Source organism: Triticum dicoccoides, chromosome 5B (genome assembly GCF_002162155.2).
Source record: "Triticum dicoccoides isolate Atlit2015 ecotype Zavitan chromosome 5B, WEW_v2.0, whole genome shotgun sequence".
NCBI lineage: Eukaryota > Viridiplantae > Streptophyta > Magnoliopsida > Poales > Poaceae > Triticum > Triticum dicoccoides.
Genome location: NC_041389.1, coordinates 625,492,349 through 625,513,277, shown reverse-complemented (window position 1 = coordinate 625,513,277; position 20,929 = coordinate 625,492,349). Strand labels below are relative to the sequence as shown.

General features: G+C 42.1%; 2 long non-coding RNA genes across 2 annotated transcripts; both read right to left on the bottom strand.

Moving 5' to 3' along the window:
- Positions 1–8,328: 8,328 nt before the first annotated feature.
- Positions 8,329–9,849, bottom strand: LOC119306385. The gene is made up of 3 exons (XR_005148935.1): positions 9,618–9,849; positions 9,335–9,550; positions 8,329–8,388 (listed from the first exon to the last, which is right to left on the bottom strand). It is a non-coding gene; the product is annotated as an uncharacterized LOC119306385 (long non-coding RNA).
- A 430-nt stretch (positions 9,850–10,279) lies between these two features.
- LOC119312154 lies at positions 10,280–13,754 on the bottom strand. The gene is made up of 3 exons (XR_005151261.1): positions 13,363–13,754; positions 11,538–11,648; positions 10,280–10,580 (listed from the first exon to the last, which is right to left on the bottom strand). It is a non-coding gene; the product is annotated as an uncharacterized LOC119312154 (long non-coding RNA).
- Between the last annotated feature and the right edge of the window lie 7,175 nt (positions 13,755–20,929).

The following is a 20,929-nucleotide window of genomic DNA, read 5'->3' as shown; positions in this document are numbered from 1 at the left end:
GACACTATTCGTCGTAGCAAATACATTGGAGTATTCGGAGATGGAACCCGCCTTGCAATGCCGAAGACAAGACTGCGCGCCGGACTCACCGTCATTGAAGCCTGGTTCAGGGGCTACTGAGGGAGTCCTGGATTAGGGGGTATCCGGACAGCCGGACTACATACATCGTCCAGACTATTGAAGCGTGAAGATACAAGACTCAAGACACCAGCCCGTGTCCGGATGGGACTCTCCTTTACGTGGAAGACAAGCTTGGCGATCCGGATATTATATTTCCTTCCTTGTAACCAACTCCATGTAAACCCTAGCTCTCTCCGGTGTGTATATAAACCGGAGATGATGGTCCTTAGAAGGCCGATCACAATTACAATCATACCATCATAGGCTCGCTCTTAGGGTTTAGCCTCTACGATCTCGTGGTAGATCTACTCTTGTACTACTCATATCTTCAATATTAATCAAGAAGGAAGTAGGGTTTTACCTCCATCGAGAGGGCCCGAACCTGGGTAAACATTGTGTCCCTTGCTTCATGTTACCATCAGCCTAAGACGCATAGATCGGGACCCCCTACCCGAGATCCGCCGGTTTTGACACCGACACTCTTATTTAAAAAGCACCATTTGGAGAGCACCTCTGTCATTTGCGTGCATTACTATTAGTTTATATTGAGTATGACTATGACTGGATCTCTTTTACCATGAATTACAATGTTTAGTCAGTCCTTGATCTTTAAAGGTGCTCTGCATTTATGTTTTGCGGTCTTAGAAAAGGCTAGTGAGATACCATCTTGTTATATCATATTATGATTGTTTTGAGAAAGTGTTGTCATCCAAGTTTTATTATTATTGCTCGCTAGTTGATTGTGCCATTAATAGGAGTAAACATGAGACCTAAGTGTTATTGAGAATATGGTTAGTTCATAATCTTTGTTGAAAACTTGAATGTTGGCTTTACATGTTTGCAACAACAAGAGCAAACAGAGCTTTTAAAAGTTTTTCTTTATCACTTTCAGTTTATCAACTGAATTGCTTGAGGACAAGCAAAGGTTTAAGCTTGGGGCAGTTGCTACGTCTCCATCATATCTACTTTTCCAAACACTTTTGCCCTTGTTTTGGACTCTAACTTGCATGATTTGAATGGAACTAACCCAGACTGACGCTGTTTTCAGTAGAACTGCCATTGTGTTATTTTTGTGCAGAAATAGAAGTTCTCGGAATGACCTAAAACTCCACGGAAGTTATTTTTGGAATTAATAAAAAATACTGGCGAAAGAATCAAGGCAAGGGGCACACACCCTATCCATGAGGGTGGGGGCGTGCCCTCCTAGGGCGCGCCCCCCTGCATCGTGGGCCCCCTGGAGCTCCACTGACCTCAACTCCAACTCCATATATTCACGTTCGTCGAGAAAAAAAATCAGGGAGAAGGATTCATCGCATTTTACGATACGGAGCCGCCGCCAAGCCCTAAACTTTCTCGGGAGGGCTGATCTGGAGTCCGTTCGGGGCTCCAGAGAGGGGAATCCGTCGCCATCGTCATCATCAACCATCCTCCATCACCAATTTCATGATGCTCACCGCCGTGCATGAGTAATTCCATCATAGGCTTGCTGGACGGTGATGGGTAGGATGAGATTTACCATGTAATCGAGTTAGTTTTGTTAGGGTTTGATCCCTAGTCTCCACTATGTTCTGAGATTGATGTTTCTATGACTTTGCTATGCTTAATGCTTGTCACTAGGGCCCGAGTGCCATGATTTCAGATCTGAACCTATTATGTTTTCATGAATATATGTGAGTTCTTGATCCTATCTTGCAAGTCTATAGTCACCTATTATGTGTTATGATCCGTTAACCCCGAAGTGACAATAATCGAGATACTTACCGGTGATGACCGTAGTTTGAGGAGTTCATGTATTCACTAAGTGTTAATGCTTTGGTCCGTTACTCTATTAAAAGGTGGCCTTAACATCCCTTAGTTTCCAATAGGACCCCGCTGCCACGGGAGGGTAGGACAAAAGATGTCATGCACGTTCTTTTCCATAAGCACGTATGACTATATTCGGAATACATGCCTACATTACATTGATGAATTGGTGCTTGTTCTATGTCACCCTATGTTATAAATATTGCATGAGGAATCGCATCTGACATAATTATCCATCACTAATCCAATGCCTACGAGCTTTTCACATATTGATCTTTGCTTAGTTACTTTACCGTTGCCACTGTTACGATTACTACAAAACTGCTACTGTTACCTTTGACACTGTTACCATTACTTCTGTACTACTTTGCTACTAAATACTTTGTTGCAGATATTAAGTTATCCAGGTGTGGTTGAATTGACAACTCAATTGCTAATACTTGAAAATATTCTTTGGCTCCCCTTGTGTTGAATCAATAAATTTGGGCTGAATACTCTACCCTTGAAAACTGTTGCGATCCCCTATACTTGCGGGTTATCAGAGAGCAAGACAACACGGTGGGGGAGAGGGAGACGATGCGACAGAGAGGGGATTTGGGGGAAAATGGTAGGGGCGAGCTGGTTCCCCCTCTTATACGATGGGACTTTTCTGGCATGTTCCATGGACACATGCTAGCCCACGACCGCAGTTAGTTGCATACACGCCTATGTGGCCACACTAGTCAGAGTTAACGATCAAGCTAGCGATCCGAGGACAACGTCCAGTTTGCCCATTTGAGTTTCAGCCAAGGGAGTGGGGGAAAAGTGAGCAAATGTTAAGAGCGTGGGGAGAATGAGTACAACTAAGGAACCAAGGGCATAGATGTAAAACTCCCAAATAAGTTTGCCATGGTACTTGAATTAATATTGCCATGGCCCATAAACTAATTTTTCTGTGGTCCATGTAGTAAGTTTGCAAATGTTAGAGAGAAAAATATAGTCGAAGAAACTAGTGGAAAACTATTTGAAAGACGTCAAGTTTTCCATGTTGTAGAAACTTTCAGAAATTGCCATGTTTTAGAGAAGAGCAATTGCAAATTTGCCATGTGCCCATGGTCTCAATTGCCATGTTCAATATTTTTCACCAAAAAATGCCATGTTGTACTCATGTCTATTAGATCAAAACAGGGAAAAAATACATCCAACACAACAAAAATCAACGAGAACTGTAAAAGGCCACGGCAATAAGAAGGCTAATTTCACAAAAGAAGGAAAAAAATGCCATGTCAACATTCTTCAGGATATATGGGCAAAAAGACTCAAGTAATATTGTAGTAGTTGCCATGGCAAACACATAATATAATTTTGTAGTAGTTGTGAGTGGATATCAAAATTCATAGCAAAAAATACAGAATAGCAATTTTGCCATGGCAACTACTGTAGAATTTTGCCATGGCAAGTAAGAATAGTAAATTCTGTCCATCGTGAACTACCACTACTAGGAGAAAGCTTATAGATAGAATTTCAGCAGTAGCGCGTTATAACTGCCCAGCGCAATTGCTAGTTAGTGGTAGCACTGTACATACACCAATGCTACAAGTAGTGAAGTAGCAGTAGCTGATGTGGAGCATCCTACGGACATCACCATGTCAAGAGTTCATTCGGCAAGTGACACATGCGACATCTAATTCACATACATAAAGGTGAATCATATCCTTTACACGTGCTCACTTGACCCCTTCGAGGATGGTATATGAATGTGCAATTATTCCCCGAGTGGTTTTGGTAATTCATAGCAACATATAGCTCATTGAACTAATATCCATTCAAGTTAAATATTTCAGAGAGTTCAATGATTGGCATGGCATGGACTAGAGATGTGGACCCGTCAAAATGCTAAGCACAAAGATTGGCAAAAGCTCAAGACTCTTCATTTCTATTTTAGTGATCCAAGATCACATTGAGTCCACAGGAAAGCCAATACTATTAAAAGGGGATGAGGTGTTGCTTAATGGTCTACTTGCTCAAAGTGCTTAGTGATATTGCTCCAAAAACCCTCAGCCACTTTCTCATTTGCACATATGTCCAAAACTCCAAGTCAAACTTGGCCCCATGAAATGACCTATCCGGCGCCATCGAGTTCAATTGACATAGCCAATGCCAGAAACCCTAGACAATTCGGTCAAACCGATATGTATCTCGATCTCACCGAGATGGCCCTACAAACTCTCTATTGCCTGTTATAATTTTTCGATCTCACCGAAATATGCAAGGAGTCCCACCGAGTTTGCTTGACATCCGCTCTGTTGCCTTATTGCTTCACTTTGGACTAACCGAGTTGATGCAATTGGTGCCACCGAGTTGATGTTTGCCCTAAGCCCTAGCACACCGGTCCCATCGAGTTAATCTCGTCGGTCCCATCGAGATTCCTAACATTCACATTTTGAATTCAATCATCCTCACTGGGTTATTATATTCGGTCAGACCGAGTTGGGTCAAATGTGTGTAACAAATGGATTTTGTGTGGAGGCTATATATACCCCTCCACCCACTCTTCATTTGTGGAGAGAGCCATCAGAACGTGCCTACACTTCCACCATTCATTTTCTGAGAGAGAACCACCTACTCATTTGTTGAGAACAAGACATTCCAATCCAACCACAAGAATCATTATCTCTAGCCTTCCCCAAGTTGCTTTCCACTCAAATCATCTTTCACTAGTAGAAAAATGACTTTGTGTGAGCCCCATTAGTCCTGGTTTGGAAACGGACCAGTTCTAGTGTGACCATTAGTCCCGGTTCCAACGGCTAGGGGGACGGGCATCATTATTCCCGGTTCGTGTTGAACTCTAGTACCAGTTTGTAACATGAACCGGGACTAAAGGGGTGGTGGCAGGCTGGTGTTAGGCTGGGGCCCCACGAGCACATTTAGTCCCAGTTCGTGTCACGAACCGGTACTAGAGGTGTACCTTCAGTCCTGGTTTGTATAACCAACCGGGACTAAATATGCCTCTATATAAACCCTTCATCGATCCCGAGCCCACTTCTGTCTGTTTTCCCCTTTCTTCATTCCTCTCGTCTATTCTTCCCCTTTGCTCGAGCTCATCCTTCATTTTTGCCAAAATTTGTCAAGATTTGAAAGCCACCATCCATCCAAGTGTTCACAAAGGTTAGCAACTTTGTCCTTTCATCTCTCATTGCTAGATTAGCTCTTGCAATGCTCTATAAGTATAGTGATTTGTGGGTTTTAGTTTGGGAGTAACTATATGTGGTAGTTTATTTGATTTATATGCAATTTGAGCTCAAATTAACTTCTTAGTTTGCATATGTAGGTGTGGTTTACTTAGTGCCTTCCCGCCCCCGTCCTAACCACCATCGATCGCCCGCACCATCCCGTCGTCGGCACCACCTTGGTGAGCCTCTGTTCTTATCCTTTAGAAAAATCATGTTTGTGTGATTTAGGTAGTTACTTGTATAATTTTATTACCCGTACGTTGTTTGTTATACATAGTGGCATGGTTTTGATATCTGTCCCCGTCAGCCCTCGTCCACTTTATGATTCGGATGTGGTATATATTCTATTTTATAACTATTTGTTTCATTTAGTGTTTGTCACGACCCGGATTTGGTAAAATCCAAGTCTCTGTGCTTACTGTGCTATCCCTGGATTATAGCTAGCACACACAGTAACAAAAATGAACATCAGTAAAACATACATCATTTTACTACAACGGTACATTCAGAATTAAACAAATACATACCATCGGCACAGCTCAATGCTGGCACATAATACAGCGGAATAATACGTAGTCGCTAAGTTAGGTCTCCATCAACGCCACTGGGCTCGTTGAGTGTAGACCATAACCCTATCGTCTCTTAATCTGTTGAGATCTGCACATGACAGGTGCAGGTGAGTATGTGGAATGTACTCGCAAGTTGCAAAAGAAAGTTTAACAGAATATATATGCAGGATAGTATTGGTGGAGATTTCCTTTGCATAAAGCCAATTTTCTCCTATACTAATTTTTGTTAACTTCTTTTGAAACAGAAATAATTTTTAGTAAAAAAAAGGTAGGAGTGAGACACATGGATATACGCACCAGTGCTCATTCTCCAAATTTTGGTAAAACATAGATATGGTTGAAGTGAAACACATTCACTGTGCTCATTCCTCAACTTTCCCTTCCCTTAAAACAGACTTTTAGAAAAGAGAGGGGAGATTCCAATGTTTGAGAAAGCGGTAAGAGTAAGCGGAGCGGAAGGCCACAACTTAGAGCAATTGCCTCTTAAGCGCAGCTTAACCGGGATTAAGCGTTTTTTAAAATTGGCCAGAATTTGGCTGCTTTTGAATAATATGCACAGGAAAATAGGAAATATAGCACATAGGCAACTGAAAATCTAAAATAGCATATAAGGTTGAGGTTCAGTGGTTCACAAACCACAACAAATAGCCAAATAACACATAAGAACAAGGTTCAGTGGTTCACACAACAAGCATAAATGCACAATATAGTCTTAGAGCATATAAGATAAAAGGCAGCAGCAGCAGCAGCCAAACAACAGCAACAGCCTAGCAGCAACAGCAGCAAACGAACAGCAGCAGGCAAGTAGCAGTTCATGACTTCATGGATTAGTCTGCATCCACATAAGTGTGCCCAGTCACCACTTCATCTTCATCATCCTCGTACTCTATGTCTTCCTCCTCTGAATCTGTCTCCTCTACTTCTTCTTCGTCTGACTCAAACTCTTCATCATGGAGATCTCTAACCCTTGCACTTCGCCGAAGCTCAAGTTGTTCACTGGTTCCCATAGCATCTCCAACCACACTCCAAGGTATGCCATCTGCTCCCTCATCTCCATCTCAACAAGCTTACCGTAAGCCCAACCCATATCATCGGAATTCCTCTTCAGAATCTTTTCTCTCTCTTCTGCTGTTGTTGCTGCAGCAGTAGCACCAGCACCATCTCCTTCTCCTGACTCCATGCCTACCTTTGCAGCTTTGCTATTCCTAAACAAACCACTAAAATGTTGTTGTTTGCTCCCTGCTTAAGCAAAGACCAATGAGGCAATGAATGATACAAAGAACTGAACTAGAAGTCTAGAACAACAAAGAAACTACTACTGCAGTGTTGCAGTGCTGCATGCCTGCTTATGGATGAGAACTGAAGAAAACATTAGAGGAGGATCTATGGATCTAAGGAACAGAGGAGGAGAAGAGGAGCTGAGAAGAAGGAGGAGAGGAGAGATAAAGATCCTCACCTGAACTAGTAGGAGGGGATGTCCAGGAGGAGGAGGGGGAGTTGCTGGTGGCCAGATCCAGTGGACTGCCAAGGAGGAGGAAGAACTCCAGGAGCCGCCGCTAGATCCAGAGCAGGAGCAGCCGCCACAAAACTCTCTTCGTTCCCCTCTTGTGGATCCTATAAACCCTAGCCGAAACAGGCCTGTTTTGGGCCAAGCCCTTTATACCCCTTGTGGCCCTCCAGCCCAACCGTTTTCAGAGCTTTCCCATCACTTTTCCATCGAGTAAGAGCGCTCAGTGCACGCTTAACCAGTGCCTAGCGCTAAAGCGACACTTAATCACCGCTAAAAACCGCTAAACGCTTAAATCACCGCTAAGGTCAGAAGCGAAGCGTTTACTCAGCGCACAACGCTTAAGCGCGATTAAGCGATGCTTAAAAACGCTTTCCCGAACATTGGGAGATTCTTCTTCAGTCCAAGTCTTCAGTTGCTCAAAATTGCCCGTAACCGGGGGCACGGCTAATCGATTAGGTTAAACCCTCTGCAGAGGTCGTACACAACCAACCCCGTTTACCGTTACACACTTGGGTGTACGACTAGGAGGAGATTGTGACGAAGCCTTTCCGTAACAGCCCCCTATACCTGACCAAGCCGCCTGCAACTTAGGCAATGAAAGTCCCTCTCCGATGACGGTCCTGAGGTAAGGGTTTCCCGTTAGTACTAAGCTAAGCCAGAACCCATAGTAGCATGTGGCTGTACTGGAAGCTACATCAAATTGTACTTGAAAGATCTCATTCCCCTGGACGATGGTCCCCACCAAAACCTATGTGCAAGTCCCCAGTCGGGCGCATTCACTGCAAGACCCCGATGGGCGCAATCACTTGTAGACGCTCCCGTCATACCATTCCGCCCAAGGAGTAGAAGTAGAACAATATATAGTTTTTGTTTTCCAAAAGTTTTCACAAAACATTGCCCCAAAAGAGGGCAACTTTATTTGTTCAAAACTTGTTTGATTTTCAACCCACCCACTTGTGCAAGTGCGGCCAAGCATGGTAGTAAGTCTTGAACCTAAGGCTCTAGCTAATAAAAGTACTTTGCAAGCTTTTGTAAAACATGCAAAATATTACATTTAAAGAGATATGCATAATATGAAAATATAGGTTGAAGTATGATAAATTTGCAACTTGCCTGAGTTCTCGAAGAGGAAATATTCTACTTCGAGTTGCCTCTTCTTCTCGTTATGATATATCTAACGATAAAAGAAAAATACTTCAACACACAACAAAATCCAAATAAAGATTCAAATAAAATACAAGTTATATGACTGCCAATGTTACAATGACAATTAGTATTAGGACATAGTTGGGGTTGAGATAGTAAAGTTTCGAGGATCAAATTTCTATAAAGAAATTATTTAGAACAAGTGGGCTCATGGTCCACTTTATGTTGCTTCTAGAAATCACAAGTGGTTAGGGTTTGACCCCAAGGTTCCAAGTCCATGGTTGGAATGTTTGAGAATCCCATCTAAATGTGTCATATAATAATCCCTACATGAGTTTCAAACTAGTGGATCAAGTACCAAAGTGAGTTATAAAAATTCACTAGGTACGTGTTTTTTTTAAGAGAGTTAAATCCTAAGTTGTGAACCTAAAGAACTAATGAACACGTCAAAAAGTGTAACATAAAGATTCTAATATGATCAAATGAACTAGAGATCCAAGTTTGTAAAAGGAAATAATTTGATTGTAATTGTGAAATAATTGATATGAGAATTTCGGTTGAATTCCTAGTTTCAAGTCAAAAGAGTGACTAAAATTGAATGGTAAAATGTGACAAGTGTTCCAACAGATAGATATGGTTCCGGTAACCAATTTTTACATAATAAACTTTTTCATATGAATTATCGATTAAAAGATATGGGGAAAATATTCAATTTACCATTTAAATCAAAACTAAATTTTAAATTTTCTCAAAAGTGAAATTTTATAATTTTATAAAAAACTACAGGTTCCAATGAATCGGGGGATATCTTATTTGTCGAAATCGGAGAATTTCCGAAGTTTGGGAGATACGAATTTCCGAAGTTTGGATATTTTTTTGAAAATGAATTACGGGAATAAAAATACGTTGCCACGTGTCAGTTTCTTGGTGGCTAATACCTGTTCGTTTTTTTAAGAAACAGAGAGGTGTCTCACCGGAGTGTCGCCGGAGTTTCGCTGGAGTTGGAGACGATGGTCTCTGGCGTCAACGAACAACTGATTGGCGTAGAGGAGGTCGGTGGGAGTTCGCAGGACAAGGCCCTGACCTCGGCCTCTTCACGTGGCAGTGGCGGAAGGCCGCCGGAGTTGAACAGAGCTCCGACCGGAACTTGGCGATGGAGATGGCACGCTCCGGCTACACCTACAGAGATTCTATCATGTCCATAAGGTAAGAAACAAACTTTTAAAAAGACAGGGAGAAGAAAGCGGTCAGGAACACCTTGGGCTTGCCCGGATCTTGCACGAACGGCGGCGGCAGCGGGTTACTACGGCGAGCAATTCCGTGAGAGACAGTGGGGTAGGAGTGCCCATATGATGGGGCTTCGGACGAGGAGAAGAAAGCGGTCAGGAACACCTCCGGCTACACCTACAGAGATTCTATCATGTCCATAAGGTAAGAAACAAACTTTTAAAAAGACAGGGAGAAGAAAGCGGTCAGGAACACCTTGGGCTTGCCGGGATCTTGCACGAACGGCGGCGGCAGCAGGTTACTACGGGTTACTACGGCGAGCAATTCCGCGAGAGACAGTGGGGTAGGAGTGCCCATATGATGGGGCTTCGGACGAGGAGAAGATGGGCGACGGTGTGGGGTTTTATAGGGGCCAGGGGGGCCGGAGGTGAGCGGGGCGTCGCCGGATTTATGACATCAATGGTGTCTGTTACCTGTGCTTATAATGGCCATTAAGGCCTTGTTTGACAGGAAGGGATTGTGGAGGTTTGGGGAGGAGAGGATTCCAGGGGATTTGGTGAATCCCCCTCTTCCACCCAATCCCCTTGAAACCTCAAATCCCCCTCCATATAGAACACTGTTTGACAGGGAGGGATTTCCATATTGAACTAAAATGGTGTAAAACAGTTAAAAATCTAATCTTGCAACAGTTCTTCACATGAACAACATAATTTGCTTGACTTGAAACCAATATATCATCACATAATTACAATGTCACATAACAGCAACATAATCTCTCACATCAGCATGACTTGGAACCAAAAATATCTCATACGTTTTCGGCATTCACAAGTCCGAGGAAAGACATGCGTACATTTAAGCATGCGGAGAATACATAAGACATGCGTACATTTAAGCATGCCGACAACAATAGCGCTGACACAAAAGCAACAAACGATTTCGAGGGATCCTGCAAACGTCTCATTCTTCCTCTGCTTTGTTCCACTTCTCAACCTGGTTTAATGACACCAGAAAAAAACTGATGATACTGAAGAAAACAAGGTAATGCTGCTACTGTTGACAAAACTATATCTCATTTCAATTAAATGCAAATATTTCTCATTCAATTTCAATTCCAAGACCCACAAACAGAGGAGCCAGTTGACAGAGGAAGTACTGATGTACAAGTAAATCATCAGGTATATTTCAAGTAAATGATATTAAGAGCACAACAACAATCAGGTACTCCCTCCGTCCAGAAATACTTGTCGGCGAAATGGATGAAAATCTACAACTAAATTGCGTCTAGATACATCCATTCCTTCGACAAGTATTTTTGGATGGAGGGAGTATATTTCAAGGAATTATATCATGGCCTTGTTCGAGCTACATCAAGACCAACAGAATACAGAAACTTCCAAATACTTGCAGGGCTAGGAAATTATATAGTACAGATCAAATAAGGCTGTATTATTTCCAGTTGATACCACAGGGAACATGGCCATGTTAACATCTAATTGCATTGCCTCTTTCAGGATGCCAAATCAAATGGCGTAAAAGCATCGAAATGCTGCGAACAGATACAAGCATCTGTCTTTGGAGGATTAAGAAAACATCCAATACCAATAATAAGATGTACAGGTGCGGCAACACGCGCTTTATGTTCTCTACTAGTAGGTTGGTATAGCACCTGAATAACACGGCAACGATATGGATGGGTGGAAAGTTCAAGCACGTGTCCATAAAAAGCAGAAAGGATAAACTGTATCCTTTCTTGAGGGATACATTCTATGCACTTTTGGACTACATGGTTTCCATTCTGGCCACGAATACATGTTATGATAATGTCAGTCAAGCTCCAAAGACAGTATGTTTGTTGTTGCTCCACACTAACCACTTCTAAGGCCTACAGCAAAATAGAATGTCCCTTCTGAATTGGAGGTGGACCGTTTAGTTTGTAGCAATACATACCTTCTGAATCACCAGGCAACCATACATGTGAAGACCCAGCATTAATACATGACCCTTGGGTAGGTTTGCCAATTGCTTCTTTTCTGGCTCAGTACCGTACCCGAAGAAGACCTGCCAAGATCAATAAATTAAGTTGAGAGGTCTTAAATAATAAGATAAATTCACAAACCGTTAAATAAATCAAATTTCTTCGATACTGATTCATGAGATAAATCAAACTCTTCCACCTTTGTCTACAGGATATGAGTAACCGATCTCTGTTTTGAATACCGAGCTAAAGAATGAACTAAGAACACTATGGCATAGCACAATAAAGTAGCACAACAATGAAGACCGGACAAGTGGACACATAAAAACAGAAATTAAAGTATGCTATATTAGTGTCCTACCTACTGTAGGCACAGTTTGAAGAACCTCCCCCAGGTGCAGCCTATACAAGATTGTTGGTTTGCCAACCAAGCATCACACTCCAGGTCCAGGGGACAAAACCAAGAACTCGGGTTTCACGGCCCTCGCCATGGACCTTCATACTGACAAGAAAGCCAAACTTCACATTTTTTTCGTAATGCCATCAAACTTATCTTTATTAGGGGAATTGTCAAGCATACATGCTGGCAAAACACATGCACAGCAAGGTTCTATACATAGGATTCACTGAACATGCTACTGGATAAGATCAAAACATGATCTTCCTGGTTGATTACTTAACTAGTAATTAAAAATAGCTTCACCGTCGGCCGACCTGTCCGTCAGCTACATAACAGCTAACTACAGACAACATATCTTCAGTGAGCAAGTGAAAAGCAGAAAAACGAAGCTTACATCAGTGACCATGCTTGCTGGGTAGTTAATTAGCTAGATAAGTACTAATCAACTGGGGATTAACACTACGAATGGGGGCTGGCAACTACAGGGAAAATTCACTGCCTAATTTTGATTAGCTGCAAACAACTCTCTTTATCAGAACCATCGATGCACAGAAATAACTTGACACTGAATCTTGATGCACTGGTTAAACATCATCACATGCATTTCAGATAACATGGTTCATCAGCAAATACATTCCAAGATGGTAGACCCATCAGCTAATTTACAACATTGACAGTGATAGTACTTGGTGAAATTGTTCTATGATGCATCAAAAAATAATTAGTAGCATAATTACAGATCCATCAGCAGACACATTAATCGGGGAAACTCAGAAAGCACTCCGTGAAATTTCACTGATTAAAATGCACTGGTTAATAGCCAAAACTTCAGACAAGACCATAACAGTTCGTCCCAAAAAATCTGAATGTGAAAATTGCAAATCACAATAATGAAAACCTACTAATTTCCCTGATTTATCCCCATCGAAAAAAAAGATTTGAACATCACAAATCTGATCTTCTACACAAGAATTCTAGGAAACTTTTCAGAGAGAAGAGGTCGGCCGAACAATCTGATCTCAGTTTACAAGAATACTTAAAAAGGAGTACAACTATAATCCAGAGGAAAATCTATCGTTAATTCAGGTTACAGAACAAGTCACATAGCAGGAAGTGCGCATTTCTATTCCAGATTAAAGCTTCCCAAGAACATCCAACAAATTTCATTCATTACTAACACTTCTAGATTCAGACAAACGAGTCAAACACAAGGTAACTACAAGCACCGCCAAAAACTAGCGATCTAAGAGGAGGTGAACTTGGTGACGGCCTTGGTGCCCTCGAAGACGGCATGCTCGGCGAGCTCGCCGGGGAGGACGAGCCAGCAGCCATGGCCGGGCGGATGGAGGAAACCTAGACGACGAGGGGAAAGGAGGGGACACGAGGCGAGGGCTTACCACCGGGGAGAAGGCCAGTACGGCGGAGGAGGTACATCGGCGTCGAGGCGTCGGTCGGCAGCGTGTTGAGAAGGAGCCGGGCGGCGGTGTCTTCAGGAGGAGCCGGGCGGCGGCGGCAGCGTCTCCTCCAAATCCTCGAGGGGGGACTCGAGGGCTGAGAGCCGCGTGAAAAGGAGGGGTTCGGGGGAATTGGGCCGTGAAAACCCTGTGTACCAAACGGGCCAACGGGGATTTGGGAGGATTCTGGGCCACGCGAGGAAAATCCGCTGAAAACCCCTCCGATCCGCTTCTACGAAACGAGGCCTAACGGAGGGGAGGGGTCGTGGGAGGCGAGCGGGTTCCGTTCAGAGAAGTTTCGAGGCGAGGGAGAGGAGGGGGCGGGGTGGGGTGGCTTGCCATGGTTGTCTGTGTAAGTGCCAGGCGAGGAGGAAGAAGAAGACCCAGCGACTGGGCTTTCACTACCAGAAAGGGGATGGGCCTTAGTGAAGGAAATTGGCCCAAAGGGAAAAAGGCAAGGGAAAAATTACAAAAACAAGGTGGGCTGTGTTGTGCTGCTGTCTCGCGCCTGTCCGAGATTTAGAGAGAGAGATATACTGGTCAAGCTAGATAGTTTAGGAATTAGGATTGAAATATAATTACATACATAAGTACGTGCACAAAAAGTTACTTAAAACAAATAATAAAAATGTTTACATTAGTGCCAATATTATTTAGAGTCCAAGAAAATTAGTCTCCGAATTTAATAAAATTAAGTTTGTTCACAAACTACCCTTCACACTTTATGGACATAATTGAAATAATCAAAAATCCTATTTAGAGTTCTGCAAATTCACGAAATTATAATTATGCAGTACTAAATATTTTCAAATGAGTTTTGGAGAAGTCACATTATCTCCTGTCATTAAATTTATTGGAAATATTTAAATGGCACTAAATTTCAAATGAGATCCAATTCTAATGGAACTCCAAAATTCAAAGAACTTCAAATAAAATATTCTTCCACCACATTTTGAGAAAGTCATTTTATTCCCACTCCATTTCTATTTGTGGTTTCGAATATTTTCAAAAAGAGGCAAAAGAAATTGAATGCCCTTTGAACTCTCGAATAACTTTCCAACCATAGTTTTTTATATTGGAGAATGATGAACCATCTTTTACAACATTGTTTGAAAAAGTTTAAACAATGACCAATTTTTTTAAAATTCCACTGAAAATCTAAGCACTCAATAATAATTATTATTAACATTCCAAAATTTGGAAATTTTTGGGATGTTACAGTGTTTATGATAATTATGCCGACCAACGTGACATAGATGTTTTTATCTAGGATGTATGTGAACCGGAAATTCCACCAACCCTCTTGTCGAGAGGTTAAATTTAGTTGAACAAGAAAACGAGTATTTGAAAGAAAAATTGGAAAGAATTGAGGAGGAGACACTGGTGCAGAGACGTGCTATAGAAACAGTTTTTAACCCCTTTCCTTGACGTTTTTTTGAACAGTCGCCATGTGAGTGACTGCGATAGGGGGGGTCCTTCCCATACGACCCAGAAACCGTTGGGATAGGCCCTCCTGGCACACAGGCGGGGGCAAATGAGCTCGTGTGTGATTGGGCAAGGCATCGAAACCCAATCGTTTCCGTTCATATGTACATCCCACACGGTGAATCCCAGAAAAACATTTCTGTTCATATGTATATCACACACAGTTTTTTGTGTGAAAATGTTTGTGCAAGGTGGCCTAACGCAAACAGTTCTCCGGTGGAAGCCGTGTGTGATTGTTAGTTGATCGAACACGCCTACTTTCTAGAAACCGCGTGGTTTGTTTGAGTTCATCGCCCACAGTGCTGTCTGAGTAACCATCTGCAATAGAAAACCGCAATAAGCAGGGTAATTAGCCTATTATTGATAATCCATGTAGTAATCAAATTGACATTTCTTATAAAACAAACTAGATATTTCATATCCATATAACGACAACCAGGATTTCACAATGAATTACATCAGATAGCTTCAACACTCCGTTACGCCATTACACAACAGCACAAAGTTTCATATGCAACATCGAAAACCTTTGGAAAGTAGCTTCATACATGGAAATAGAAAAATGAATCTCATCTGGGAAACTGCAGAAGCGGAAGGCAAATATTGAGCCTTCAGTGATGTTGAATATCCTTACAACTTTAGGCCAGTGGCTATGGATAATTGCCCTCCCAACCTTCGTCCTCTTCAGGAAGACTTCAATATTGTACCATGGGTGTTCAATGAATACCTCCCTCACCTCTTAACCATGCAGGTGGTTTGAGAGGTAATCATTGTTGAACTGCTTTGAAAAGTACTGAAAACAAAGATATGCATAAATCGCTGTTATAAATTTCGAAATGGCGTAAGGGGTAAAAACAAGGTAAAAGAGTTAGTACCATCCTATAGTGGACTGATGTCTTCTTCATTGTGCAAACAAAGATTTTGCTGTTATTCGTCGCAAGTTTCTTCATCCTAACAATCTTTCTGAGTTTCTTGACTTGACTGGTATTCAAGGACATCTCATTTCTCCATATGCAAAATGGGTCGAACAGTGGGTCTATGCCTCTGATAGCAGGACCTACATGTGCAAGACAAAATTGTAAGAAACCTAAATATTAGAATGATTCCTGCAACTACACAATAATGTGCTATTAGTGAAAGGACCATGCATGAGCAAACGTCGATGGTGAACCGCAATGTCTCCCATTGTTTCCCTGCAACACACATAAGGAAGATCTTGATCAGGTTAATTGAGAGTTGCCATACTATCAGTAGAATATGTAATGAGTACAGCCAAATTCGGTTTATTTCTCACATGCATAACAATACAAAATTGTACCCACAACAAATGAAAATCAAATTGCAGAATTGAACCAAACAGTTAAATGGACAACAGACCAAATGAACCAACACAATTAACTGAGCACGACGTTGTAGAATAGAAACATGTACTATAAGATAAGATAGTTAACAAAACAAAGAATGCTTGAGAATAGTACTACGAAATGTAGCAATTGTTGGATGATGACCCACAAGTATAGGGGATCAATCGTAATCGTTTCGATAAGTAAGAGTGTCAAACCCAACGAGGAGCAGAAGGAAATGACAAGCGTTTTTCACCAAGGTAATGTCTGCAAGTACTGAAACTATAAGTAACGAGTAGTTTGATAGCAAAATAATTTGTAACGAGCAAGTAACGGTAACGGTAACAAAAGTGCAGCAAGGTACCACAATCCTTTTGAGGCAAAGGACATGCCAAAACGGTCTCTTATGATAAGCAAAGTGTTCTTGAGGGCACACGGGAATTTCATCTAGTCACTTTCATCATGTTGGTTTGATTAGTGTTCGCTACTTTGATAATTTGATATGTGCGTGGACCGGTGCTTAGGTGTTGTTCTTACTTGAACAAACCTCCTACTTATGATTAACCCCCTCGCAAGCATCCACAACTACAAGAAAAGTATTAAGAATAAATTCTAACCATAGCATTAAACTTTTGGATCCAAATCAGCCCCTTACGGAATAGCGCATAAACTAGGGTTTAAGCTTATGTCACTCTCGCAACCCACCATCTAATAACTACTCCACAATGCATTCCCTTAGGCCCAAATATGGTGAAGTGTCATGTAGTCAACGTTCACATGACACCACTAAGGGAATCACAACATACATACCATCAAAATATCGAACACGTATAAAATTCACATGATTACTTGCAACAAGATTTCTCCTGAGACCTCAAGAACAAAAGTAACTACTCACAAATGATAATCATGCTCAAGATCAGAGGGGTATTAAATATCATAATGGATCTGAACATATAATATTCCACCAAATAAACCATATAGTAATCAACTACAAGATGTAATCAACACTACTAATCACCCTCAAGCACCAATCTATAGTTCCGGTACAAAGATTGAACACAAGAGATGAACTAGGGTTTGAGAGGAGATGGTGATGTTGAAGATGTTGATGGAATTGCCCTCCCCAAGATGGGAGAGTTGTTGGTGATGATGCTGACGATGATTTCCCCCTCCGGGAGGGAAATTCCCCCGACGAAATCGCTCCGCCAGAGGGCAAAAGTGCTCCTGCCCAGGTTTTGCCTCGAGATGGCGGTGCTTCGTCCCGAAAGTCCTCCCCATCTTTTTTCTACGTTGAAATGACTTAAATACCAGAAGAGGGGCACCAGAGGTGGGCTGGGCTGAGCACAACCCACCAGGGGGCGCTTGGGGGCCCTGGCATGCCCTGGTGTCTTGTGCTCACCAGGTGCCCCCCTCCAGTAGTTATTTGCTCCATTATTTCTTATTTATTCCATAAAAATTCCTTGTGAGGTTTCAGCTCATTTGGAGTTGTGCAGAATAGGTGGCCTAACGTAGCTTTTTCACGTCCACATTTCCAGCTCCCGGAATTCTCCCTCTTTGTGTGAACCTTGCATATTATGAGAGAAAAGGCATTAGAAATACTCCAAAAAGAATTATTGTGCATAAAAACAATATAAATAACAGTAGTTAAACATGATGCAAAATGGATGTATCAACTCCCCCAAGCTTAGACCTCGCTTGTCCTCAAGCGAAAATCAAAATCGAAAAACATGTCCACATGCTTAGAGAGAGAGGTGTCGATAAAAACAAAATACAAACATAGAAGCATCATGTAAATTATTATGACAGCAACAAACTTTAACAAAAAACTTTTATCATAGAACTTTTATCATAGACTTTTCATGAACAAGTAACAATTCATCACAACTTCGAAGTATAAAGCATAAACTCTATTGAAAACCAACAAACTAGGTTCTCAGTCAACTATAAAGCATAAACTCTATTGATAACCAACAAACTAATATATCTCCGAGTGCCTCTCTTAAACTGCGAATCTCCCAGAGAGCTTGATGAAGCAACTCAATGTTATTCTCCACTTTAGCCATGATATGCTTATTTTCCGGGCCCCAAGAGCTTGTTCCTGCATCACTTTCTCTTTGACGAGATATGTCCCAATTGGACGGTATATGCACACGAGGGGTGTTTTCGAACCCATAGTTATGAATCAAATTGTGAAAATTGTTTCGATGTAACCTGTGTAGAGGTCTCCTTGAAGGGGGTTCTTCCTGATCTCTAGGTCCCTCTTGATTGTTTGTTGACCACATGGCTTGATGGGGGTTAGGACGAGTGGAGATGCCGGCGAGGGTGCCCCTCTCAGAGGCTGGAGGGTCAACTCCAAGCAAGTCTCCCTCATTCTTCCTCCATAATGACCTCTTCAACTCCCTCTCCCTTGGACTCCATCTGAAGCAACCACGCATCGCCTTCTTAATCATTGGAGTAAGGAGAAGACATGGTGCCGACTTGACAAATCTGACAAAAAAAATAAGAAAAGAAACAAAAGATTTCTTCAGGATACGGAGGTCAATAGGTTTGGGGGTATATAAAGATTTTTTATCTTGGGAAACATGCATACGAAAGAAAAACGGAGTCCGGAAGGTACCCGAGGTGGTCACAACCCACCTAGGCGCGACTGGCTTGCCAGGCGCGCCTTGGTGTCTTATGCCCACCAGGGTCACCTTCCTGGTAGTTTCTTATTTTTCCTAATTTTTGTTATTCCAAAACAGACATAATTTTTTTACAGATTTTTTGGAGTCCGTTTACTTACCGTGTCACGTACCTCCACTTTTTCATGATTCTGGAGTGTTCTGGAAGGTCTCTTTTATGTGTTCTTCCGGTGTCATAGTTGTTGGAAATATGCCCTAGAGGCAATAATAAATGGTTATTATTATATTTCTATGTTCATGATAATTGTCTAGTATTCATGCTATAATTGTGTTATCCGGAAATCGTAATACACGTGTGAATACATAGACCATACCAGTCCCTAGTGAGCCTCTACTAGACTAGCTCGTTGATCAACAGATAGTCATGGTTTCCTGACTATGGGCATTGGATGTCATTGATAACGGGATCACATCATTAGGAGAATGATGTGATGGACAAGACCCAATACTAAGCATAGCTCAAAGATCGTGTAGTTCGTTTAGCTAGAGCTTTTCCAAATGTCAAGTATCATTTCCTTAGACCATGAGATTGTGCAACTCCCGGATACCGTAGGAGTGCTTTGGGTGTACCAAACGTCACAACGTAACTGGGTGACTATAAAGGTGCACTACGGGTATCTCTGAAAGTGTCTGTTGGGTTGGCACGAATCGAGACTGGGATTTGTCACTCCGTATCACGGAGAGGTATCTCTGGGCCCACTCGGTAATGCATCATCATAATGAGCTCAATGTGACCAAGTGTCTGGTCACGGGATCATGCATTACGGTACGAGTAAAGTGACTTGCCGGTAACGAGATTAAACGAGGTATTGGGATACCGACGATCGAGTCTCGGGCAAGTAACGTACCGATCGAGTCTCGCGTAGTTCTCTTTGCACGAGTAGAACACAATTTGTTGTGGGCGTAGATGTTGTCAACTTTCTTGCCACTACTAGTCTTATTTTGCTTCAGCGGTATTGTGGGATGAAGCGGCCCGGACCGACCTTACACGTACGCTTACATGAGACAGGTTCCACCGACTGACATGCACTAGTTGCATAAGGTGGCTAGCGGGTGTCTGTCTCTCCCACTTTAGTTGGAGCGGATTCGATGAAAAGGGTCCTTATGAAGGGTAAATAGAAGTTGGCAAATCACGTTGTGGCTTTAACGTAGGTAAGAAAACGTTCTTGCTAGATCACCTATAGAAGCCACGTAAAAACTTGCAACAACAATTAGAGGACGTCTAACTTGTTTTTGCAGCAAGTGTTTTGTGATGTGATATGGCCAAAGTTGTGATGAATGATGAATGATATATATGTGATGTATGAGATCATGTTCTTGTAATAGGAATCACGACTTGCATGTCGATGAGTATGACAACCGACAGGAGCCATAGGAGTTGTCTTTAATTTTTGTATGACCTACGTGTCATTGAAGAACGCCATGTAACCTACTTTACTTTATTGCTAAACGCGTTAGCCATAGAAGTAGAAGTAGTCGTTGGCGTGACAACTTCATGAAGACACGATGATGGAGATCATGGTGTCATTCCGGTGACGAAGATGATCATGGAGCCCCGAAGATGGAGATCAAAGGAGCTATATGATATTGGCCATATCATGTCACTATTATGATTGCATGTGATGTTTATCATGTTTTCCATCTTGTTTACTTAGAACGACGGTAGTAAGTAAGATGATCCCTCATGATAATTTCAGGAAAAGTGTTCCCCCTAACTGTGCACCGTTGTGAAGGTTCATTGTTTCGAAGCACCACATGATGATCGGGTGTGATAGATCCTAACGTTCGAATAGAACGGGTGTAAGCCAGATTTACACACGCAATACACTTAGGTTGACTTGACGAGCCTAGCATGTACAGACATGGCCTCGGAACACGGAAGACCGAAAGGTCGAGCATGAGTCGTATAGTAGATACAATCAACATAAAGATGTTCACCGATGTTAGCTAGTCCGTCTCACGTGATGATCGGACACGGCCTAGTTGACTCGGATCATG